This window comes from Bubalus bubalis, chromosome 14, assembly GCF_019923935.1.
Source record: "Bubalus bubalis isolate 160015118507 breed Murrah chromosome 14, NDDB_SH_1, whole genome shotgun sequence".
Classification (NCBI taxonomy): domain Eukaryota; kingdom Metazoa; phylum Chordata; class Mammalia; order Artiodactyla; family Bovidae; genus Bubalus; species Bubalus bubalis.
Window position 1 is genome coordinate 47727367 of NC_059170.1, and position 25313 is coordinate 47752679.

At 38.5% G+C, this 25313-nt stretch overlaps 1 protein-coding gene across 6 annotated transcripts in view; it reads left to right on the forward strand.

The window, feature by feature from the left end:
* Positions 1-25313, forward strand: part of WAC (WW domain containing adaptor with coiled-coil) — a 78716-nt gene that overhangs the window by 15842 nt on the left and 37561 nt on the right. The gene's annotated exons all lie outside the window — the stretch shown is intronic.

A 25313-nucleotide genomic window follows, 5' to 3' on the forward strand; every position in this document is an offset into this window, starting at 1 on the left:
ACCTGGGTACTACTTGGGAAGTTATCCTTGATTCCTTTTCCTTTCCTTTCCTCATGTGTTTAGGAGGAATTCTAGACCGCATTACTCTCTTCCTAACTCGTTTTTACAGGTCTGTCTGTTGTCTCTTTCCTTATGCATTGCTGTCTGAGTAAAGACTTGACACTAGAAATATACATACTTAAATTTATGAAATAATATAATAATATACATAAATATAATATTATGTGTTAACAACATGATTGTCCAAATCTGTGAGTTTTCCTCCCTAATTCTTCATACGCTAACTTACCTGGATAGTCTTCCTATGTAGTATACATAGAAGACACTGAAATGAAAAGAAAAGCTTTTACGTTCATGCTGGAAAGCTGGCAACTGAGAATAAATTTTCTGCTTGTAATGGTAGCTAGAAAACTTGAATTAAAAATCATCTGGGAAAAAAATATTCTGAGTCACCGTGGCCAAGAGTCCAAACTTTTCTCAGCCACCCTCTCCTCTCTAGTACAGTTGTGTCCAGTCCTAGAACATCAGATACTGTTGTCCCCCTTGTCTATGTGTTTTATAGCAAAACTGTCCTCTGGTCACTCCACTTGGCAAACCTCTTAATCCTTCAGGATCCCAGTTCTTTATTGTATGAGCCTTCCCTGAACCTTTTTCTCTTAAAGTTCCTGTCCAGTGAATTGTAATTGTTTACATACATGGTTTGCCTACTCTTAAGCTCCTAGAAGGCAGAGACTATGTTTAATTTTATTGTATCAGGGCCTGGCATATAAATGTAGGTGCTCAGTAATGTTACACTTACATGCCATTTGACACATATAGTACATGTGAGAAACAGGTGAATGATGGTAAACTACAGTTTGTTTTCAGGTGCATTTAAGAGTAAATTAATAAGAATTTACTGTTCCAAAATTCTTAAAGTGATTGGATTGAAGTTGCTTTTGTACTGTTTATGAAGGAAACAAATAATTCATTGACGTTTTCAGGAAACTAAACTTTAAACAAATTGTGTACAGTAATTGGTATGTTAATTCCAACACATTATTACCTGTTCTTTAAGTTACCTTGATAGTTAGACTGGTATCAGTTGCTTTATTCTCTTTAATATATTATATTTAATTTGAATAATGACGTTTACATTTTTACAGACTTTATTTATTTTTTATTTTTACTGTTCCTCTTACAAATCATTGTTTCTCAAATCCTTTTAAATTTATGCCCCATTATTTAAGAAGATCTCTTACAGTTTAACTTTCTGTGATATATTACGCAGAATAATAATTTGGTTTTGTTTTTGAGGGGCTTTACTTCCCCCTTTTTTGGTTGTTGGTCTTTTTTCCAAATTTTACTGTATTTGAATATTCAATAATGTTTTTGAAGCTTATTGAAATTAAGAATTTTCCTAGAAATTCTCACATGTGGTGCTCTATATTTTTCACCCTTGAGAATTACTGCTCTAATTATTTTTAATTAGTGATTCATTGTGTTGTGATTTTATTCCTTAAAGTGACTAAAATGTTAACTGAAGATCATTTTGTATCAGCAAAAAAAAAGAATACAGCTATAATATGGCATACTTTAGCTCTTGACAGTAAAATTTTGAGAGAATAATGACTTTTAAAACTCATTTAAAGAATGTAAACTATTTCAATCCAGCAATGGATTGAAAATCAGTTGAAGTCTTCAGGGGTTGAAATCAAGAGCCATAGTAACAGATTGATCTTCATTTCTCTTAAATCCCATTTGGTTTTGATCTGAAACAATACTGACCAAACAAGATTGGCCAATTTTACTTCTACCCTTTTCCCCAGTATTTTCATTGAATTACTAGTTTTTAATAGGCAAATTCTTTAATGATTAAAGAATTAGCCTATTCACTTCAGTAAATATACTCCAAGCTTTCAAAGGAGAAGTTCTTAAGTGCTAGTTTTCATCATTGGAGATGCCTTAAAGGTGAAGGCTTTAAAGGTTCCTATCTGACTTTTTTTTTGGTATATGTGTATTCTAATGTTTATTTTTTTTTTAAATTATCACATTTGTCACCTTGATTTTTTTCTCTCAGTGTTTATTCTTAAGGATATGTGTGGTTTTTGAAAAGCTGTCTTCTGGCTTTCAAGCACTAATTTATGTTGGAACACTGTATCAATATGCTTTCTCCCATATCTAGACTCGTGCTTGGGTGCCTGCTACCTTGCTTCAGTCATGTCCGACCCTTTGTAACTGTTTGGACTGTAACCCTCTGTCCGTGGTATTCTCCAGGCAAGAATACTGGACTGGGTTGCCATTTCCTCCTCCAGGGAATCTTCCTGACCCAGGGATCGAACCCATGTGTCTTAGGTCTCTTGAATTGGGAGAAGGGTTCTTTACCATTAGCACCACCTGACTCAGGATTGATCAAATCAGGCGGAGAAAGTCAGGATTGTTGGTCAGAGTGGTGCTTAAATTTTGGTTTGTTGACTGTCTATTCTTGGACATACTAGATATTATCTCTCTGTAAACCTTTCAGTATCATTAAGATTGGTGTTAGTGGAGGAAGCCAGGGATGCGTGTGGGGAGCTTCTGTTTTGCATTCTGTAGTGTCCCACTCCAGTGTTCTTGCCTGGAGAATCCCAGGGACGGGGGAGCCTGTTGGGCTGCCGTCTATGGGGTTGCACGGAGTCGGACACGACTGATATGACTTAGCAGTGTTATATCAGAAGATCCTTGTTGATTGGCATTTGGGTTTTAATACACATGTCAAAGCATCATGTTAAAGAACTACTACCTAATAAAATTTGAAACCTAAAAAAGAGAAAATGTTTATCATAGAGCCGGAACCCTTTGGATTGAGTATTAACTGGATTTAAACTGCAAAAAAGTTCCTTTGTACTTGGGTGTGTGTATCTTTTAGAATGGCATGCTGTTAGAAGTAGAACCTTGTTAGCTTGGTAACAAGGGTTAAGGTGAGAAAATGTACAGTGAAAAAGAACCAGTCCTGAGGTCTGGATTTGTAGTTTTTGTTTGCTGATTCTTAGCTTTTTGATTATGGGGAAACCTTACAACTTTCTGGATGCTTTCTCTTTCCTTTCCTTTTTTTTAAACAAGATTGAATTAATAATCTACAAGGTACTTTCCAAATAAATGGCTTGAAATGTGTGTAGGAGAGCCTTCTGAATTTTTGTGCTTTAATTTATGCTTTTAAATATTTGCTGTGTGTCCTGCCATTCCATGGTTACCAAAACTCTCTCCCTGCCGGAAGTATAGACTACTTTTGTTTGTAGAGACTACTTTGGAATATTTTTCTCTGATGTTCATTTAATATTTTCATTACTGTTTAGGGCTTCCCAGGTGGCGCTAGTGATAAAGAACCTGCCTGCCAATGCAGGAGATGGAAGAGACACGAGTTTGATCCCTAGGTTGGGAAGATAACCTGGAGGAGGGCATGGCAGTCCATTCCAGTGTTCTTGCCTGCAGAATCCCTGTGGACAGAGGATCCTGGCAGGCTACAGTTCATAGGGTCACAGAGAGTCAGACACAACTGAAGTGACTTAGCATGCACATGCACGCATCACTGTTTATAGCAGGATTGAACAGCATGATAGCTGGAGAAACAAGGTTGAGCGTTTTCAAGACTATTACAAACACAAACCCTGAAGTTTTCACTGTATGGTATATTATTTAAAAGTCAATTTTGTTTATACAAGAAGTGGTTTAGTTTGTAGTCCTGTCATACAGCTTCCAATTTAAGTCTTAAGATGCCTGCCAAATAACAATATTCATTCTTTTGCATTGTCAGGATAAAATCACTGTGACTCTCAAAACATTGAGTATTAATATTTTTTATTTAATCTATTGGCCAAATACCATTTTCTGGTGGGTTTACTTTTTAAAAAGGGAAGAAACACTAATTTCATATTCCAGAAATTCTTGTGTATTCTGAACATACAGCCTTTTCTCATTTTTACTTTATAGAATTATAAAACAAAAGTGTAATGCAATTGCGGAGTGCCATTTAAGGTTGAGGGAAGAGTCTTAGGTTTAAAGTATATAAGTAGAGTGTAAATGTTTATACCTAAATTTGGCAGTTTGTTTTTGGTAAAAATGAGTATTTCAAAATGCACATAATTTAGCATGAGTATTTATAATGCTATGTAGGTAGCTGTGTGATTCAGTGAGGTGTGGGTGAAGTATCCTGATTGTCCATTTACTGGTTATATGGACTTAAGTTCTCTTTGCATCTTGGTTTCCTTTCCTTTGCTCTTGACTTCCTTAATGCTGTTATCCTTCCGTTTCCCCAGTATCCACTTACTAAGTCTCTTAGATTTTACCTCTGAAATAGCTCTCAAAGCCACTCATTTTTTTTTCTAACTGGGATCACGATTCCCTCTTGCCTAAATGAAAGCAGTGGTCTATGACCCCTTCTCTCCCCAGTTCATTATCCACCCTGCTGCCAGAATCGCCTTCTAAGAAAAGCACATTTGCTCATTCTTTATGTAAAAATCTTTCAGTGTCTTCCCAGTGCCCCTAAGATAAAAGTATAAGTGTTTCTGCCGCATGTCTGTTTTTCTAGCCCTCTTCTAGTTGTTTGAAGATAATAACTGGAGTTCTGTCATACATGCTGTCATACATGCTGTGTCTTTTTAGAATACTGTCTCTCCCTGCCTCAGTTTGCCAAGTTCATTCTTTGCTGTTTTTCATCTTCAGTTTAGAGGTTGCTTCTCCAACCTCTCAATCCCCAGTCTGGGTTAGTTAGCAAATCAGATATCCCATAAAACACTTTACTTACGGTGGTAATATCGTAGTGCCCAAACTGAGCTGCTCCTTTTCCCCCCTCAAGCCTGCTTTTCTTGCTGCTCCTAAGTCGCTTCAGTCATGTCTGACTCTGTGCGACCCCATAGATGGCAGCCCACCAGGCTCCCCCATCCCCTGGGTTTCTCCAGGCAAGAACACTGGAGTGGTTGCCATTTCCTTCTCCAATGCATGAAAGTAAAAAGTGAAAGTGAAGTTGCTCAGTCGTGCCTGACTCTTAGCGACCCCATGGACTGCAGCCCACCAGGCTCCTCCGTCCATGGGATTTTCCAGGCAAGAGTACTGGAGTGGGTTGCCATCGCCTTCTCCATCTACATTTTGTTAAGTAGAAACTATAGCCTTTCAGTTAGTCTGACCAATAATCTCGAGCCTCCTAACCAGTCTTTCTCCTTTCCTACCTTCTGACTCTACAGTTTATTAGCCGTGCGGCAACCTTATCATGTTACTCCTTTGCTCAGAACCCTCTCAAATGTCCTCAACAGGGGCCCACCGGCCCATGCGATTTGTAACTCCAGCATTGTCCCCTCTCTGACCTGTCTCTAGATCTTACTGTTCACTTGGAAAGATATACCGCACTGGCTTCCTTGTCTCCTCAAGCATTTCAGGTACATTCCTGCCTCATGGTCTGGGTATCTTCTATCACTTAGCTAGTTGACTTAAAGCTAGTCCATTATTTAGGGTCTACAAAAGGGCTTTTTTGAATAAAAAGTGACCATATACTATAAAATATACTGCCAGTAATTCTAAGTCTTCTCCGTTTTTCAGTCTTCTTCAGAATGTCTCAGAGAAAGCTATATTATGTTTTAGAGAAGCATTCTGTTTTTTTTTTTCATGGTCAGAAACATGTACCATTGTTTTTCACAGTGGTGTTCATGGACCACTTGCCTCAGAATCACTTGAGGTGTTTAAGAATGCCACTCTGTTCCACCTGAGTCAGAAACTCTGGGTGCTGAGACCCGAATGTCAGCAAACCTGCAGGTTGGTGTGCATAAAAGTTTGACAGCCACTGCTCTGTGCTGTATGAATAATGGAGTTACAGTGACTCCCATATTATGTTAGTGGCAGAAAGGTCTGGGTTAAGCTTTAATTAAATTTTTTAAAAAATATTTAAATATATTTAAAACTTTATAAAGAACTATAACTCAAAACTTTGATACTAAGCAAACATGAGCCCTGTAAGTCTGCAGAAATGGCCTTCATTTTTTTCTGGAAGCAAGTGTGACCAACTTTGGGACTGAATAGGATCCAGTTGGAATTGTCAACACTTGCATGCCTTCTAATCCTTGGTAACGTTTTATCTGTAGTGTGTCACACTGAGAACTTTGGGATAATCTTTTGATTCAAACCACAGAAACATACATTCAGTGTGTAAAGATTTTTGCATACCCTGGCTTTCTGGGCTTCCCTTGTGGCTCAGCTGGTAAAGAATCCACTTGCAATGCGGGAGACCTGGGTCCAGTCCCTGGGTTGGCAAGATCCCCTGGAGAAGGGAAAGGCTACCCACTTCAGTATTCCAGCCTGGAGAATTCCATGAACTATTAATATAGTCCATGGGGTTACAAAGAGTCGGACATGACTGAGCAACTTTCACTTCACTTGCTTTCTAGGGAAATGTCTCTCATGTTAGTGCTTTGGTTGCATCAGGCAATTTCAGGTGTTTGTTACAGTGATTGTGAACTGTTTTACATTAGCACTCAGCTTTTGGCCTGGATGTGAATGGGTTATTTTGGGTTGTAGAAGACTGTTTCCTGTCTGCTACCAGTTGTTTTGTTAAATGAAAACTTAGCACTTTTGTCATTATATGAAATGTATAACAGTTTTAAGATGGAGATTGCCCTAAACATTTGAGACTGGTAATTGCTTACTTCTAGTCAAGGTTATTGAACTTGAAACAGTGTTTTCCTAAAAACAAGTAGAAATTTGAGTATACTCTTAGGCATAATTTATCGCGTTTTTAGTGCCAGTTAAAATCACATATTGATGCAGTATAGCAGCAGTGTTATAAAACTGTATAAATGTTACACATCAACATTACCTATATAAAGAATATGAGATTTAGCAAATTTGGTCTTTAGAACTTTATTTTTGTGAAATTATTTTTCTTCATTTTTTTTCCTGCTGCCACCTGCTTTGTTCTCTAATGTTATGTGCAACAATCTACCTTTTATAAATACAAACTGTAAGAAGTTCTATGTAAGCGAACCAACCTAGGTGAGTTCAGTTTTACATTTCTGGCTTTATTGTTGCACTTTACAGTGTCCAAGACAACAGTTACAGGTATTAGTGAAAGCAAGTAAGATAAAGAGTTTGCTTCAGAATCAGTAAGATCTGGTACACTCAAGAAGTTCAGGGACTCCCAAGGTGGGGCTGTCCTGGGGAATAAAGATACTCTTCAAAGAGTAAGACTTGATTTTTATGCAGTGTAGGCTTTTTAGTTGATATCATTGGCAGGCACCTAAAAGTCAAAGGTTGATGAGAAGTGAAAGGTTAGAAGATAGCAGAAAACTGTATAATTAAGAATGTGTAGTTGGAGAAGGCAGTGGCACCCCACTCTAGTACTCTTGCCTGGAAAATCCCATGGACGGTGGAGCCTGGTAGGCTGCAGTCCATGGGGTCGCTAAGAGTCGGACACGACTGAGCAACTTCACTTTCACTTTTCACTTTCATGCATCGGGAGAATCCCAGGGACAGAGGGGCCTGGTAGGAGGCTGTCTGTGGGGTCGCACAGAGTCGGACACAACTGAAGCGACTTAGCAGCAGTAGCAGGAGCAGTTGTACAAATCAATCAAGGTGAATTTGTTGATAAAACAGATGAAATGTGTAAGGTAGCAAACCATTGCAGGAGCATGGTAATTTCCCTGAGGCATTGATAGAGAACGCGTAAATACATTGAGCACCTCCTGTGTGTCTGGCTCTCTGGATATTGCAGATAGTTGACTGTGTCCTGACAAAACTGACACTGTCTTGCGAGAGATAATAAAGTGGTAATATATGAGTCAGAGAAAAGTGCCCCTTGTAGAAAAGTAGAGCTGAAGAAGAGGAAATAAGATGATCTTGGGAAGTAGGGGTTGCTATATGGAAATGTTGGAAGTAGGGAAGGTAATGATTGCTGTATAGTAATGAGAAAGGTGAGCGTATGAATATAGAATGAAAGTGAAGATTGCTCAGTCGTGTCTGACTCGTTGCGACCCCATGGACTATACAGTCCATGCAATTCCCCAGGCCAGAATACTGGAGTGGGTAGCCTTGCCCTTCTCAAGGGGATCTTGCCAACCCAGGTCTCCCACATTGCAGGTGGATCCTTTAGCAGCTGAGACACCAGAGAAGCCCAAGAATACTGGAGTGGGTAACCTGTCCCTTCTCCAGCGGGTCTTCCCTACCCAGGAATTAAACCAGGGTCTCCTGCATTGCAAGTGGATTCTTTACCAACTGAGCTATGAGGGAAGCCCTGTGAATACAGGGAGTGTATTCCAGAAGAGTGTCAGGGCCTTCTGATGAGAGCAATTTAGATGTGTTAGAAAAACAAGGTGGCTAACCTGTTTTCAGAGTGGGGAAGTAATAGGAGATGATCTCAGAGAGGTAGCAAAGGCCAGATCATGGAGGCTTGGAAAAGGATTTAGGCTTTTACTCCGAAAAAGATGAAGAGCCATTGGAGGATATGGAGTCATTTAATCTCTGAATTAGAGAAGCAAGATCACTTAGTGTATAAATTAAAGATTGGCAGTAGATTGGTGCATTAACAGTTCATTGATAATAAGTAGGAATATACACACACACACACACATGCTATTATAGTATCTATACATATTATTTACCGTTTACTTAACTATAGCTGGAGATAACATTGTAGTACCATTTTTTTGGTTAAATAGAAGGATTAATTTTAAATAACTGTCCTCATTTTGATGTTTGTCATGAATTTGACTGTTTTGGTTTGGTTTTGTTTCTTAAAGACACCTGTATACATCTTCTTTTGACAACTACCTGAAAAGTTCACTTTTAACTGGTGCTTGTAATAAAAAATAGTTTAAAACAATTTATTTTTGGATATGTGGATGTGTGTATTTTAATGGTGGGGGGAGGGATGGACTGGATTACAGAACGTGTAGTTTTTTCATTAGGTGGGATGGTGGGTGAAATAATTACAGCTTCAGTAAGGATGAGAGAGTATATGAGGGCAGGGAACAAGGAACTGGGAGCTGATTGTGATCTGTGTTAGGCTGTAGACATTTGTAATGACTTCTGTTTTCTGATAGATTTTTCTAAATGTTTTTTTTTCCCTCAGTTCCTTAAGGGCAATGATGTTAATTGAAAAACTGATACAAATAGAGTAATCTGATCATTTCCAGTGTGCTTTTTGGTCTGGTACATCTTGTTCCTGAACACAGTAGATGCTGAATAATATGATTTAATGAGCAAATAGTTTTGGTTGATAGTTGTTTCTGAATTTGAATATAATTTAAGAATATACTTTTAGAAGATCAGAAAGGTAAGAAAAATTAATAAAATTGACAGTATTTGGGCATTTCATTCTGTCCTTTATTTGAAGAGATTAAACTGATTCAGTATTGGCTCTCCTGTACCAGCTGCACTTGTGTAGATTGCGCTGCTCTAGCAGTGGGTGCTGTGGTACAAAGAAAACAATGTAAAATTAAGACTGTCAGGGCCAGGGCTCTAACCCTTGTCTTCCACACAGTGACTCTGTAGCCTTGGGCTCATTATGTAAAACTTTTCCATTTTTTTGAACTGTAACATAGGCATTTTTACTATTCCCTCAAAGATTTGCTTGAGAATTAAGTGGAGTGATATGCTTGAAATTGAAGGCAAAGGAGAAGGGGTCAACAAGGATGCAATGGTTAGATAGTGTCACTGACACAGTGAACATGAATTTGAGCAAACTCCTGGAAGATAGTGAAGGACAGGGAGGCCTGGTGTGTTGCAGTCCATGGGGCCGCAAAGAGTCGGACACGACTTAGTGACTGAACACCATGCATGAAATCTGTAACAATTCCTGCCGTATACAGGGTAGTCAAAAAATGTTCTTTTTTCTGTTTTATGATAGTATTTGATTCGTGTGTGTGAATGCTCAGTTGTGTCCGACTGTTAGTGATCCCATAGATAATAGCTCACCACGTTCCTCTGTCCATGAGATTTTCCAGGCAAGAATACTGGAGGTTGCCATTTCTTCCTCCAGAGGATCGTCCCAACCCAGGATTCGAACTCGAGTCTCCTACATCTCTTGCATTGGCAGACAGATTCTTTATGCTGAGCCACCTGGGAAGTCTTTTGATATGAGTAAAAATGGGGCGTCCCTGGTGTCTGAGACAGTAAGGAATTTGCCTGCAATGCGGAAGTCTGCCTTTTCTTAATTTTGGCTTATAGCCAAACCATAGTGGTTGTATTCTAGAGATTTTGGAGTTGAAAGAAAGGAGGGAAGTTTTAAATAAGTCTGGGAATTTTTCCACACTTAATGATAATTTAATGATAGCAACACAAGACATATTTTTAAGCAGAACATTTGAACAGGATTTTCTGTCTGAAATGGCATCAAATCTGGAAGTGTTAACAACAACAACAAAAAAAACCTTAAAAATTAAGGAACAAGAACGGGGGAAAGAAAAGTGTTGTGTAGAGTTCATTGACAGAATTGGCTGATGTTGGGGTTGTCTCTAGGAGGCAGAAAGTTTTGATGGTGACTGATTCCAGGAAATGAGAGAAAAGCCATGGAAGTTCAGCGAGTAATCAGGAGTGATTAAACATACATTGGTGGAGATTAGGAAGTTTAGTGGGGAGAGTGAAGGGCAGTGATATTGAAAGAACACCTTCAGCAAGAATGACTTTGATTAGGGCAGTGAGAGAACAAAACCACACCACCCATACTTGTTAACAGGCAGAATAGGAGTGGTCACACTTGGGTTCTAATCCCAAACTATTTGGTTTTGGCTGGCTACCTTAAAAATTTTTATTTATTTATTTATTTATTTGCATAACTATTAGTATACTAAGTGTACCGTCACAACCAGGAAATTGACGTTGGTATAATCCCTAATCGCTCAGATGTCACCGATTTTATTGAGTACATGCACTTTTTGGGTATGTATCTGTTCTGTGCAGTTGTAGCATATGAGTAGGTGAATGTGACGACCGCCATAGTCTGGATATAGAGCAGTTCAGCAGTTTCTTGTGCTACTCTTTTTATAGGCACAGCCACTTCCCTCCTTCCACTCTTTCCTAAGCCCTGGCAATCACTGATGTCTTCTCAATCTATAATTTTGTCATTTCGAAAATGTTATATAAATGGAATCACGATATGTAACTGTGAGATTGACTTTTGTTTTTTTACTCAGCTTATTCCCTTGAGAAGCAAGGGACAGCGTGTCCATGGTGTGTTTCTGTTTTGTTGCTGAGTAGTAGTCTATGGTATAATGTACTCAGTTTGTTTAACCATTCAGTGTTGAAGGACATTTGGGTTCTTTCCAGTTCTGGGCTATTACCAGCATTGCTGTACACTCATGTACATATTTTGGTGTGAAATAACTTTATTTCTCTATTACAAATGCCAGAGTAAATGAATTGCTGCTTAATGACCGTTAATGAATTGCTGCTTAATGACCGTTGCAAGTAGAAAAATCTTGTTGTCACCAATTATCAAGCTATTGCTGTTGTTAGGACTTAATCTTCATTTATTACCCTCTCTTTAATCACATTTTTCTGTAAGTCATTACACAAATATCTGAATTTTTTAAAGGAAAGATGTGTAATTATTGTATGCTAATTTAATGTTTAATATTTGTATCCAGCGTGAAGTGCTGGTAAATGTACCAGATTTGCTTTTCATTTTGCTCAGATAATAACAGACATTTCTTCTAGATGACCTGTGCTACCATTGTCAAAAAACTTAAAGTACAGTTAACAGTGAAGTTACTCTGTATTATTTAATCTGCCTTTGAAGATTTAAGCGACCAGGAGAGGTTGCAGTGCATTTAATCCTTGAACAATGCAAGGCTTTATCCTGGTGTGGTGTGATTTATAGGTGGCCCTTTATCTCCTCGGTTCCTCCAAGTCATCAGATTCAGCCGATCACAGACCCTGTAAGACTGTAGCATTTACTGTTGAAAAATATCCAAGAGTTCAAACCCGCCTTGTTCAAGTGTCAGCTGTAACTGGCAGACCTGTTGTTCTTCAACCTGGTATCTGTCAGGTTGACAGAAAATACTCAAATTATTAAAAGGGGTGAATGCGAATAGGTATTTTTCACTGTTTAAAAAGCACCTCGATTTTTTTGGGGGGGGATACATAAAGTTTGGAAAACTAAGGTTCAGAGAAGAATGATTTCTGTACTGTTAGGTCTTGCACTGCCTTTGACATATCATAAATGTTCAGTAAATGAAACATTTGTTAAATGAATGCTGTGTGTGTGTGTGTGTGTGTGTGTGTGTGTGTATAATGTTGACTGCTTTTAACAACAAAGGGAAAGTTTAAAGAGTGTGTTTTGAGTAAATTATTTGCTGTATGTCATTTGGTGCAAAAAAAAGTATCAAAATAAACACTTTGAAATAAGTGGTGTTGATCCCAGGTATTAAGGAGATGAGTTTAGCTTCATTCAGTGCACACTGCCTGTCTCGAAAGTACAGCTTCTAGCTTCTTCGTTTGTGCATTGGTTATTTTGAATTTTCTTAGGATTGTCTGTGTTAGTCTGCTGACACCATCATCTCCCAAATTAAGACTACCTTAAGTTTTAAATTCTTAAAATATTTGAGTGTCCTCTTTCAGTTGTAACAGTCTACTTGGAAAAATAATTCTCTGGGTCATATCAATTTTTTTTCTCTTAACACATTGTCTTTTCTGTAGAGTTCTGAGATTTGTTGTGTAAGTGACAGGCTTCTGCCTGGATGATTTAAGAATTCTCCTTCCTTTTCTTGTCTGACATAGTTCTAAGATATGTATCCTAACAGACTTGAGAGGAATTGGATGTTGGCTTTTTAGTATTTTTTTGCGGTTGAGCATGGATTTAATTTTCCTTGAAATCATTTGTCAGGACCAGTTTGTTGGATTACTTGTTGGATTTGTTAATTTTTTTCTTGAGTTAATTTTGATAGGTTTTTATGGAGGGCACACGTAGAAAACTTTTGCTGCCTTGCTTCTGGGTTCTTCCTTCCCCAACCAGGGGATGGAACCTGGGCCCTTGGCAGTGAAAGCACAGAGTCCTAACACTACTCATCTGAAAATCTGCTTTTAGTGTAATTTTCATTGTCAAATTTAATGATGTCTGAATCATTTAGTTATTAAAATATCTTATTCCACTCATTGAATTAATGATTTTTAAAATTTTGAAACACTCTCTTAAGATGAATTTTACATGGTTCTTTTTAGATACTGCCTATTCCATTTTAGCATGGATGGGAATTCCAACACCTAGATGGTAAATAGAGAACATAAGTGTTCTTAGGATTACTTACATTATGCAGTGCAATGGGGAATATAATGTTGCTGTTAAAAATGATGTAGAACCACATTTAGTGAAGATGTTCTTGGATATTAAGTAGAAAAATCCACATGTAAGATAGGATGATTCTATGAGTATTAGATCTACATGTGAGAAAAAACCTAGGAGGATACAGTTACCCTTCTTAATGCTTTCCTGTAGCTTCTGATTATAATATTGATATCTGTTCTTGATTTTAGAAAATCAATAGCTATTGCAATTAAAAAATAGTAAAAGACTCAATCGGAAATACGGTTCTTGGGGTATTAAAAGGGTATTGCTTGATGATGGGATGATCATTATGTAAAGACCGTTCCTTATTTGAAGCTTTTCCATCTACTTGCTACAGTTAGTTGTTAACACTTTATTTAAGTCTTTATTTAAGTTTGTCAAATGTTCTCATTATTTGTTGACAGAATGTTTAAAAAAGTTAAAATTTAAGATTCATATTCATGCAAGACTTTTAATATTAAGCTGTTGTGCATTCCTGGACTGAGGTGTGTATATAGATGTGAATCCTCTTCTGGTATTTTTCTTTGATTTTTGTTACTTTTGCCAGGATTTTCTGGTTGGTTACTTGAATGATTGAATCTGATTCTGGAACAGATGATGTACTTTTTCCTTGAAAGTTTGAAACAGTTCCTCAGTAACACTGTAATATCTGAGTCTGGCTAGAGCTGTGATTGGACAGGGTGGGTGTTGAGGAACAGAGAGGGGAACTCAAGGAAGAGGGAAGAGATAACATAGTAATAATCTCTGTAGAAAGCATGTTGTGGTAAAATTGGTATGCAGGTTAAACATTATCAGCAACGTTATCTGTTGCAGCTTGTCTTATCCCTAATCATTCTGAGCTTCTGTTTTTAAGATACCTGGTAGTATTTTGCATGCACCATTTAGATGTTTATAAAACTGGTTTAGGTGATACAGCAGTATTTACTTTTCCCTTTAATGTACAACCATGTCCCAGTTGGAGAAGACCTAGATACAAGGTGGGAGAAGACCTAGATAAAGGTATCCAATCTTAGATCACCAGTACCCCACCCTAAACTGCAGACCTGTCTAAATACAAAGCAGGATAAGCACACAGCAAAAACAGGTGGGGTTTTTAGAGTAAATGCTGTTTGTGTGTATATGGCTGTATTAAGAGACACAGTTCAGTTCAATTCACTCACTCAGTCGTGTCCGACTCTTTGGGACCCCGTGAACCACAGCACACCAGGCCTCCCTGTCCATCACCAACTCCCAGAGTTCACCCAAACCCATGTCCGTTGAGTCGGTGATGCCATCAAAACATCTCATCCTGTGTCGTCCCCTTCTCCTCCTGCCCTCAATCTTACCCAGCATCAGGGTCTTTGCAAATGAGTCAGCTCTTCGAATCAGGTAGCCAAAGTATTGGAGTTTCAGCTTCAACGTCAGTCCTACCAACAAACACCCAGGACTGATCTCCTTTAGGATGGACTGGTTGGATCTCCTTGCAGTCCAAGGGACTCGCAAGAGTCTTCTCCAACACCACAGTTGAAAAGCATCAGTTCTTCGGCGCTCAGCTTTTTTTATAGTCCAACTCTCACATCCATGCATGACCACTGGAAGAACCATAGCCTTGACTAGACGGACCTTTGTTGACAAAGTAATGTCTCTGCTTTTCAATATGCTATCTAGGTTGGTCAAAACTTTCCTTCCAAGGAGTAAGCATCTTTTAAGAGACACAGTACAACAGTATTAAAACTTCTCATCCATAGTGTTTTCCTTGAGGTAACTGCTGTAATATGCTGCCTTTTTTCTTTCATATAGCTTATAGGTTTGGGGAAAGCACTTTTCCTAGGTAATAGAATGGAGGGTGTCAGTTTTAAAGTAAGTTTAAGTCAGACATTTTTAGTGAATGTTTCAGGTCATGAATGTCTTCAAACCTATTTGCTGTGTCATATTTAACAGGTGGACTTTGTATTCCTGCTTATGATACATAGAACTACTATCCAGCCTTTTCGAGAGCTAAACTCTAGGGATTGTCTATGTCATTTCTTTTTAAATTGCACTGTATAGAGCCTAGAGGTTCCAAGAATGTGACTGAGCTATTTACCCTTAATCCCCCACTACCACCATTATAGCAAGAGGCACTCCTGTTTGAGGTATTGGGTTTCCATTCATGTGTCTATTGAGAAACTCAAGCATTGTTGTAGTTACATCAGGGATTGTAGCATGGCATGGCAGCAAGGTTCCTATGCACAGAAAGTTTGTCTCTTTGTGGAAGAGACATAATATAAAGTAGACAAGGAGGGTAACTTCATGTTGTGATTTGTGTTATAAAGAAAATAAATGATAATGGCAGGGAGGAAGGGAGGCCGGTGTAGGAGGTGGTCAGGGAGAGGCCTTTTTAGGGAGTAACGTGAATTGACATCTGAAGGATGAGCAGGCAGCCACATAAGGAAGAAATTCTGTGGCTTGAAGCTGGGAGAGAATACTAGATAACCATTTCTCTAGAAAGAATCCTCTTAATCTTATTCTTTAGTCTTTCATGTTTTCCTTAAAGACATATTTTTAATCTGTATTTTCATGATACACCCAGTACTATTCAAAAGTACCACCAAAAAACCCCCCAAAAGCAAAGATAAAAATCTCCACACACACCCTCTTTGTTTGATTTCCAGGGTCCTTGATGTCTTTAGCTTAATTTAGCTTAATATAGTTTTATCTCATTTGGGAACCACATGTTCCTGTCAAACTAGTTCTGCTCATTGCCCTCTGAACCCTTTCATTCTGTGCTCATATCCTTTTATGCCGTTTGCTCATATTGTTTGCTTTGACAGAATTTTACTCTCCATTTCATAGAGGACATGGCACTTAGTTGAAGATTCCTTTGTTCATCTGTTCATAGATTGAGGAGGTGCCATGAGGCTTCCAAAGTTGAACTCTGCCACTTCTTGTCCAGTTGATTAGAGTCAGGAGATGTAAATACCTGGAGACCTAAAGGCATGCCAGCCCCTGTCTCTTTCTTTTGTTTGCTGTACTGTCTCTCTAAAGGCATCAGCTTGGAAGAAGGGTATTTTAAGTTTTTCAACTGCATTGTCTCCTACTCATGCTTTTAGAGTCTCACGATAATTTTATAAATTTAACTAAAAATGCTTGTTATTTTTCACACTAACCTATATTTTTCTTTCAAAGGAATGCATTTTGTCTTAGACTAGCCAGTCAGCTAATATAAAAATAAGAAAGCATAGGGAGCAATGTGAGATGTGGTTTAATTACACTGCATAAAAATAACTATAAAGGACAGATGTGCTGTGATGGAGGCTTAAAAAAAAATTTTTTTTTAAACTTTTTATTTTGTATTGAGATACAGCCAATTAACAATGTTGTGATAGTTTCAGGTAAAGAGGGAAGGGACTCAGCCATACATATACATGTATCCATTCTCAGTGGGGACTTGTTTTTAGATTGAGGAATCAGGGAGGGGTTTTCTAACAACTTGGCATTTAAACTGGAACTGAAGGATGACCAGGAAGTAGTACACAGACAGCAGTGGGAGATAGTGGTGAGCAGGTAGAGTGTATGAAGGGTCTAGAGTAGGAAAGAGCTGGGCATATGTTCAGAGAAATGAAAGAGGCCAGTGTAGTCAAAGTGTAGTGAGCAATGAAGTTTGAATGGCTTCCCTCTGTACTCATTGAAATTCAGAAACACATGTCATGATCTGAGATACATGTTGAAAAGATTATTTTGATTATTCTGTGGTGAGTGCTTTGAACTGGAGATACGAATGAAAGTGGGAGGGAAGTTAGCTGTTATGGTGAACCCAGTGAATTTCTACTGGAGTCAATAAGAAGAGGTGCTTTTAGTCCAGGATTCAGCCTGCAGGGCCCTGTAGTGCTCACTGCCTGTTTACTCTGTGTGGTATTAAGGCCAGTGCCTGAGATCGCTGAAGAGTTGAGAGTCCTGTGTTGATAATTTTTTTTAGGAATGTAAGTATGAGGCACTGAATCTTGAGGGCATAGGCAGTTTGAAGGCCCTGGACTTTTCATGGTTACCTTGTTAATACAGCCCTCCCAAGAGCTAACAGAGGGAGGATAAAAATCTTACTCTAAAATCTGCATCAGTCGCCTAGTAAAAAGTCAGGTGGCAGAGGTCAAAAGACGTTACTAATATGCATTTCATATTTAGTTGTCATTTTTTGCAGTCTTGCACACCATTGCCTTATTTGACAAGTAGAGGTTACTACAGAAGTTAGGTGACCTCTTCATTTTTATTTAATGAAGTGTAGAGGCAAAATTTTTACTGAAGCCCAGATTGCCTGAATGAGGCCTGACTGAGTACTCTTCACTAAATGAGTGATTCTTAACTTAGTTAGACCCAATGTCCCCACCCTGCAAGAATTTTTAAAAGTTATTTAAAAAAACATTAAGATATAACTCACATTCCACGCAGTTATCACCCCACCCCCTAGGGGGAAAATTTTTTTTCCGTACCTATTAGCATCATTCCCATTTTTCTCCCTGCCCGCTCCATACTGCTGATCTGCTGTCTTAATAGACTGTCCTGTTGTGGACATGTGGTCTTTGTGACTGGCTTCTTTCACTTAGCATGGTGATTTTGAGGTTCGGTTCATATTGTATCAAATATCTGTACTTAATTCCTCCCCCTGCACCAGGTTAAAGTTTATTCACCAACAGTTCTCAGTGCTTTTAAAGTTCATTTAAGTTTTCTGTAAGACAGTATCATGTGCAACTTTTTCCAGATTCATGTGACCACAAGAGATTGTTTATTCAAAGCATTTCATGGAGTAGGATTTGAGAAATGATGGCAGACTTCTAAGCTAGACAAGTAAAAGTCAAATATAAGATATATAAGACTTTGGTATCCTTTTTTTGATGTGTAATTCACATTTACAGCTGTGCAGCCATCACCACAACCAATTTTAGAACGTTTTTATCATTGAGAAAGAAACTGTAGCTGTACCTGCAGCCCCACTCCCCTGTGCTACTGTATGTCAGCAGTCCTTCATCTCCTTTCTGTCTCTATAGAAAGGAATTGGCCTATAGGGACGTTTTATGTAAGTGAAATCCTACAATGTATAGCCTTGTGACTGGCTTGTTCACTTAGCTTAATATTTTCAAGGTTCATTGTGTTTTAACGTGTAGCAATTCTTATTCCTTTTTGTTGAATAATATTCCATAGTATAGACATAGGATGTTTTATTCATTTATTAATCATTTGTGGGGCATTTGGTGTGTTTCTGTCTCTTGGCAGTTCCAAGTAGTGTGCAGTAAACATTTGGGGCCCATGCTTTCATTTTTCTTGGACACATACCTTGAGGTGTAATTGCTGTGTTATATGATAACTCTGTATATAACCTTTTCAGGAACTGTTTTCCAAAGCAGCCGAGTGTTTACTTTTGTAGCAGCAGTGTGTGGGAGAGTGCCAGTTCTCTACATCCTCACCAACACTTGTTAAGTCTGTTTCTCTGACTGTAGCCATCCTGATGGATGTGAAGTTGTATATCATTGCAGCTTTAATTTGTATTTCCTCAATGGCTAATGTTTAGCATCTTTTCATGTACCTTTTGGCCAGAGAGTTCCTACTAGATTTGCAGATACGTTCTCCCATTCTGTGGATTGTCTTCTCGTTTCTTGATGGTGTACCTCGAAGCATGAAGTTTTTTATTTTGACCAAGTCTAATTTTTCTGTTTTTTCTTTTTTGCTTGTGTTTTTGGCAATGAGTATGCCTTTAAGAGTTTTATAGTTTTTGCTCTTATATTAATTTCTGTGATTTATTTTGTATGATGTAAGGAAGGGATACAACTCAGTTTTCCTTGTTGCATGTGCACCTTCTCAAGTGTTTTGTAAACTCCCAGTTTCTAGCCTGTAGACAAGTGTGAGTAATACATACCACCTGCACATGTTAAGAGTAGGAAATAAAAGGGCAGCTTCAAAGGAAATGATGTTAAATGTAATTTGCACAGAGTAGTTGGTATCATGGAGAAGGCAGTGGCAACCTACTCCAGTACTCTTGCCTGGAAAATACCATGGACGGAGGAGCCTGGTGGGCTGCAGTCCATGGGGTCGCTAAGAGTCGGACACGACTGAGTGACCTCACTTTCACTTTTCACTTTCATGCATTGAAGAAGGAAATGGCAACCCACTCCAGTATTCTTGCCTGGAGAATTCCAGGGACTGGGGAGCCTCGTGGGCTGCCGTCTGTGGGGTCGCACAGAGTCAGACACGACTGAAGCGACTTAGCAGCAGCAGCAGTTGGTATCAATGTGCTGAAAATATTTAGCATATTCATTTGTTATAAACATACAGGATAGCAGTACTCTTTTTTAAATAGTCTATATTAATGAAAGGGAGAGCTTTATTAATCAGTGAGAGTTGTATCTCTTATTTATGTCTAAAGTTTAATTATTTTTGGTCCTAACTCATGTCTCCTTGATGCCAGCAGGTGTAGTATATGACATTATTGTTTGTGATGAGATTTTTGTAAGAGTTGAACATTTTGGTAAAAGTTCAAAACAAAACTCAATACAGTACAATGTGTGCAACAGTTACATTTCTAGATAATTCAAGTTGAATAAAGCAGAACCAGGTTCTAGGCTCAGTTAATTAGGAGCTGATTTTTTTCAGATATAAAATGGTTCTTTGAAAAATGTCCTGTGCAGAGTAGTTAAGTCCAGTTAGCTACAGCTTTGACTTTTCATCACCAGGTAGCTCATACACAGTCAGTAAATTGGAGAATGGCATCAGTATAATGAAGTTGTGTTGATTCATACATGAAAAATTTTTTTCTAGGAAATGCAAATCAGAATAGCAGGAATAGGATATAACTTTCAGATAGAAAGGGAAAGCCCTTATCTAGCTGTACAGGCAAGATCTCTAAAGAAAATTCAAAATTTCTAAAGAAAGCTTTCCTCGCTTTGCTTGGCTTCCTCTCTGTGGCAATTTATACTTTTCTGTCCATTTTTTTTGATGGTAACCTTGTTACCCAGAATCCCATTTCCATGTTCTCAACCCCAGTAATTTAATATCCCTTGAAGCAATCTGCAAACATACTGAGCTGCTTATCAGTGTTCAAGTTTTTGTTAGTGCTCCAGTTATGATAAAGTGTAGTTTTGAGTGATTTGCTCCTACCCTATTTTCCCCATAAAACTTCTATTTTTAGTGTGCAATTTTGCAGAATTTAAGGTGTTTCAGGAAAACATTGATTGTTACGCAGAAATGCCCATTACAGGTAAATGAGTTTTTTTGTGCACTCCCCCTGACCTTTAAGCATAAGTCTTTCTCTCTCAAAATATTTATGGCTGCATTGGATCTAAGTTTTGGCACTTAGATTTTTGTTGTGGCAGGTGGGCTTTCTAGTTGTGACGTGCGGATTCAGACCAGGGATGGAGCTCTGTCTTCTTCATTGGAGACCTGGACCACTAAGGAAGTCTGAAATCCCCTTATGTTTAAATATCTGTGGTCTCTGATTCTAACTTATGAGAGGAGGACACTTGGAATAAAGTGTGGCTGGATGCTAATAATATATGTGTGCATGCTCAGTGTGCCTGAGTGTCGTGTGACCCCATGGACTGTAGCCTGCTGGGCTGCTCTGTCCAAGGAATTGCTGAGGAGGGGAATACTGGAGTGGGTTGCCATTCTTCTCCTCCAGGGGATCTTCCCAACCCAGGGATCAAACCCGCGTCTCTTATGTCTCTGGCACTGACAGGCGGGTTCTTTACCACTAGTGCCACCTGGGAAGCCCTGGTCTGGATCCTGACCACCAAAACCATCTTGACAGAGAAAGTGCCTGTAAAAAATTCAAATCTTAAGATCCCATCTCATAGAGTGTGAATCACTGTGAAATTAACTTGGAATTCTACATTTTTTACTAGATTGATATTTGAGGTCCACTGCTGAACCTTATTCAGTCATGCACATTATCTGCTTGTATTAGTTTGAATAGCAGTTTGGGGTGGTGGATGTACTTGTGATCTTCATTTATTATAGGTGTACCTTACATACTCTTCCCAGTTTCTTGAAGAAAGCATTAAGACTTAATTTCTAAGTCTGAGGATGTCGTAGGGAATTCTAGTGGTTACCATGTTCTGAATAAGGACACAATGCCATATTTTGCCCCTGAATAGACTGGAAACTTATTTCATCTTTAGAAAAGCTAGTTGCATTTCCTAGCCTTGTTTGTTTATATAGAATTGTATGTACTTCCCACTTTCCATTTAATATCCAAGTTCCCTTTTCTAAATGGGAGGGCAGTCTAATTGCTTAATGCCCATTTCTTGCTGAGTTAGGTGAGTTTCCCTACATTTTTTGTCCCATTTCCCATGGTACTCTTGGGACTTCATCTTTCTCAGACTGTAGGTTATAGCCTTCTCACTCTTAAGATCTAGCTTCTGAAGTTTAGAGGTTGACAAGTAGGAGGGGTTATTCTGCCCTTTTAAATAGTGAAGATTCTGTCAGGGAGGAGGGCAGCATCTTGCACTATTAACATGAACTGTCTGTCATTTGCCTGGTCCAGGAGTTGGCAGACTTTTTCTTAAAGGGCTGGATAGTAAAAATTCTAGTTTAACGGTCCACACAGTCATTGCCACAATTAAGGGAATAAAAGTAACTGTAGATAATACTTAAATGGCTGGCTGCACCTGTGTTCTGAAAGTCTCGAATACTTGCTTCATCAGACTTTAATTTCTTAAGGTTGGTTTAAATTTGTGTTACTTAAAACAGTTTCATCCCACTTAGTCACAAATTCTGCTTTTCTCAAGGAGATCATTTCTTTTTCTTTGAAGTGGAGAGCCTTTTTCTTGGTAATGTAAAGAAAGCATAAAGGTCATCAGACGTGTAAACAGCTTTTGCTTCCATTACTTTGTTGAGCCAAGCAGCATCTATGAGACAGTCTCACCAGCATATACATATGTATGTCTCTGAATTTAGCACTGAAAGTCTGAGTTCAAGTTTTATGTGTGGCTGTATTTTTCTTTGGATATGTTACCACCCACAGGTCATTTATTCTTTCTCTCGGCCTGAGACTATGCATTATACTGCTATTACCAAAATAAAAAACACTTCTTATCCTGAAACATACAAATCCATCATGGAGTGGGATATAAAAATTTATGGGAGGTTTTAAGATGAAGTACGAGTTTTCAAAGAAATACTGTTTGTAGCACTCCATAGGTAATGGCAGTAGAAAATCATAACCATAATCATTGCTCTGACCTTGCTTTTCTGCCTGCTTGATACTTCAGTTTGGAAAGAACTACATGGAGAAATTAAAAGTCTCAATGGGATGCTCACCACCCCCGCCCACCCCCCCCCCCCCCCCCAAATACTTTGGAAGATAATATAAACTGTAGCTTTTGTAATAGTTACCTTTGGTTCAGCCAATTATAGTCATATTATTCAGAGGTAAATCTTCCCTGCCCTGAGTTCTTAAGTGCATCCTTCTGACCCTAATCTAGAGAGCCTGTTGCCTGCTTTATCATGCTTCCTGTACAACCTCTTACTTATTTTGGGTTCTATTTAAGAATATCAGTTTATTCTTAGTCTTTTGATAAAAGATCTGTGTCTTAATCTTGCTCCTCACTGTTTTAGGGAGCCACACCTTTCTGCTTATGGGATCTTAGTTCCCCAACCAAGGGTTGGAAACCATGCCTTCAGCAGTGAAAGTGCAGAGTCCTAACCACTGGACCACCAGGACATTCCTCCTCACTTCTTTTTTTAAGTTGGTAGTTTTGCTAAGTGTTGTAGATGAATCTGTCTCATAGAATGTGGAATCTAGTCCCTATCAAAAAGCTCCTGTTTCTGAAAATAGCTGTCCTCCTAAAGGCTGATATTTTCTCTGGATTCTATTAAAGTCTTAGACTCGTGTGTCTTGATGCTTATGGTTTTTAATTGTTATGTTGTGCCCTCTGAAAACACTTAACAACAGACCTAAAAGCTATCTAACATGTCATTTGTTCAGAGGTTAAGCGCTTTAGTACTAATTATCACTTTTTTTTGAATTTTCATTGATACGAAGAATAACACTAAAGTGAATTCCTGTGTCTTAAACACAAGAGAGATCAGTAGATTTCATTTCTGATATATCTTAGGCTTATAAAGGACTCTGCCTAACATGTCTGTTACCACATCTTTAGTGTGGCACTATTGTTTCATAGATTTACATCTTGCTCAAGAACGTATGCAAATAAATGTCAGGGCATCTAACCCAGGCTTCTTACAGAAGTACTCTGGGGATCATTTCAGTTGGTAAGATTGGCCATTCTTTCCTTCATTATTGCAACATTTATGGAGATTTCCATGGGATTCTCAACTCATAGGGTATAAATGTGGTGTTCTCTAGGCCATATTACTAGTTCTCTTTCACTTGCATGCAACTGTAAAGCTGAGTTTTTAAAAATAGTTTTTAAGTTTACACCTGAAAAGTACAAATTTTGGTGTAGATTTGAGATTTTCTTTTTAAAAGTCTTAATTTGGATTTTTTTTCTTTTTAACTGAATGTGTTGGGGTCCCCAGATCACCCCCCAGGCTTGGTGATTGTCTTAAGAGGAGTCACAGGACCTAACATTCATTACCACGGCTTTGTCTTAATAACTGCGAAAGAACACAAAGTGACGTCGGCAAAGGGAAAAGGCATGTGGTGCAAAGTCTGGAGGACACCAGGTGCAGGCTTCTGAGAGTCTTGGCCCAGCAGAGAGACACAGCACACCCTTCATTCCTCCAGCAGCGGATTGTGACAACACTGGTGAAATGTTGTGGACTGTGGAAGCTTATTAGAGATTTGGTACCCAAGGTTTTTATTGGATTTGGATTCTTATGCAGGCATCTCTGCCTGATTTGAACCAGAAGTCTGGATTCCCAGTAGGAAAGCAGGTATTCAGCATAAACCATATCGTCTGCAGAAAGGCTTAGGCACAGTGAACCACTCTTAACAGTTGCTGTTGTGGGAACCCTCCTGAACAGTCATTGTGCTAGCCGAGGACCAACTGTGCAAGCAGGCTTTTCTAAGAATAGCAATCTCAGGCTGGCATGTTAACATCCCTGTACACGGAGCTTATCCTTGACTGATTGCTTCTTTCGATTGTGTTTGGTCTTAAAATGTTTATTGAAGAATTTATTTACTGTATTTTTTAAAAAGTTGAGGATGTTTTACATAAATACATACTATCCAACAAGGTACATTTAAACAAGTAGATGAAGAAACCACTAGACATCTTAAGCAGCAGTCTTGTTTTGTTGGGAAATTTTCCTCTCTTGTATCCCTTACATTTTCCTAGGTACATATCTTTTGTCATATCATTAGCTTTATTGGGTCTCTGAGTCTGCTTCTAGCTTCCCCAATAATCTGTGTTCTAGCCAACGTTAAATCTTGGTTATTCCCTTTCCTCTTGCCTTGCTGTACTCATTCTGAGCTCATAATGCTTGTTTTTTACATTACGCTATGCAAGTCTCCTACCTGTCACCTTTCCAATGGAACAGACTTCTTGCTCCACTTCTAAATTCTTAGAATCTGCTGACCATTCCAGTTGAGTATGTGAAACCTTAGGTTGTCTTCTGTCCTAATCCACCTTACCCATTTGGAAGCATACCTTGGGGAGATTGCCATTTTGGTTCCAGACCATTTCAGTCAAGTGAATATTGCAATAAAGTGAGACACAAGTTTTTTTATTTCCCAGTGCATGTAAAAGTTTATATTATACTATAGACTGTTAAGTGTGTAATAGCATTATGTCTTAAAAAATGTACATACCTTAAGTCCAGTACTTTGGCCACCTGATGGAAAGACCCGACTCATTGGAAAAGACCCTGATACGGGGAAAGATTGAAGGGAAAAGGAGAAGGGGACAGCAGAGGATGAGATGGTTAGAGAGCATCACTGACTTTGGTGGACATGATTTGCATAAACTCCAGAATGATAGTAGGGATAGGGGAGCCTGGCATGCTGCAGTCCATGGAGTTGCAAAGAGTCAGACACACCTAAGCGACTGAACAACCACCTTAATTTTAAAATACTTTTATTACTAAAAAAGAATGCTATTTTGTGAGCCTTCAGGAATCCTAA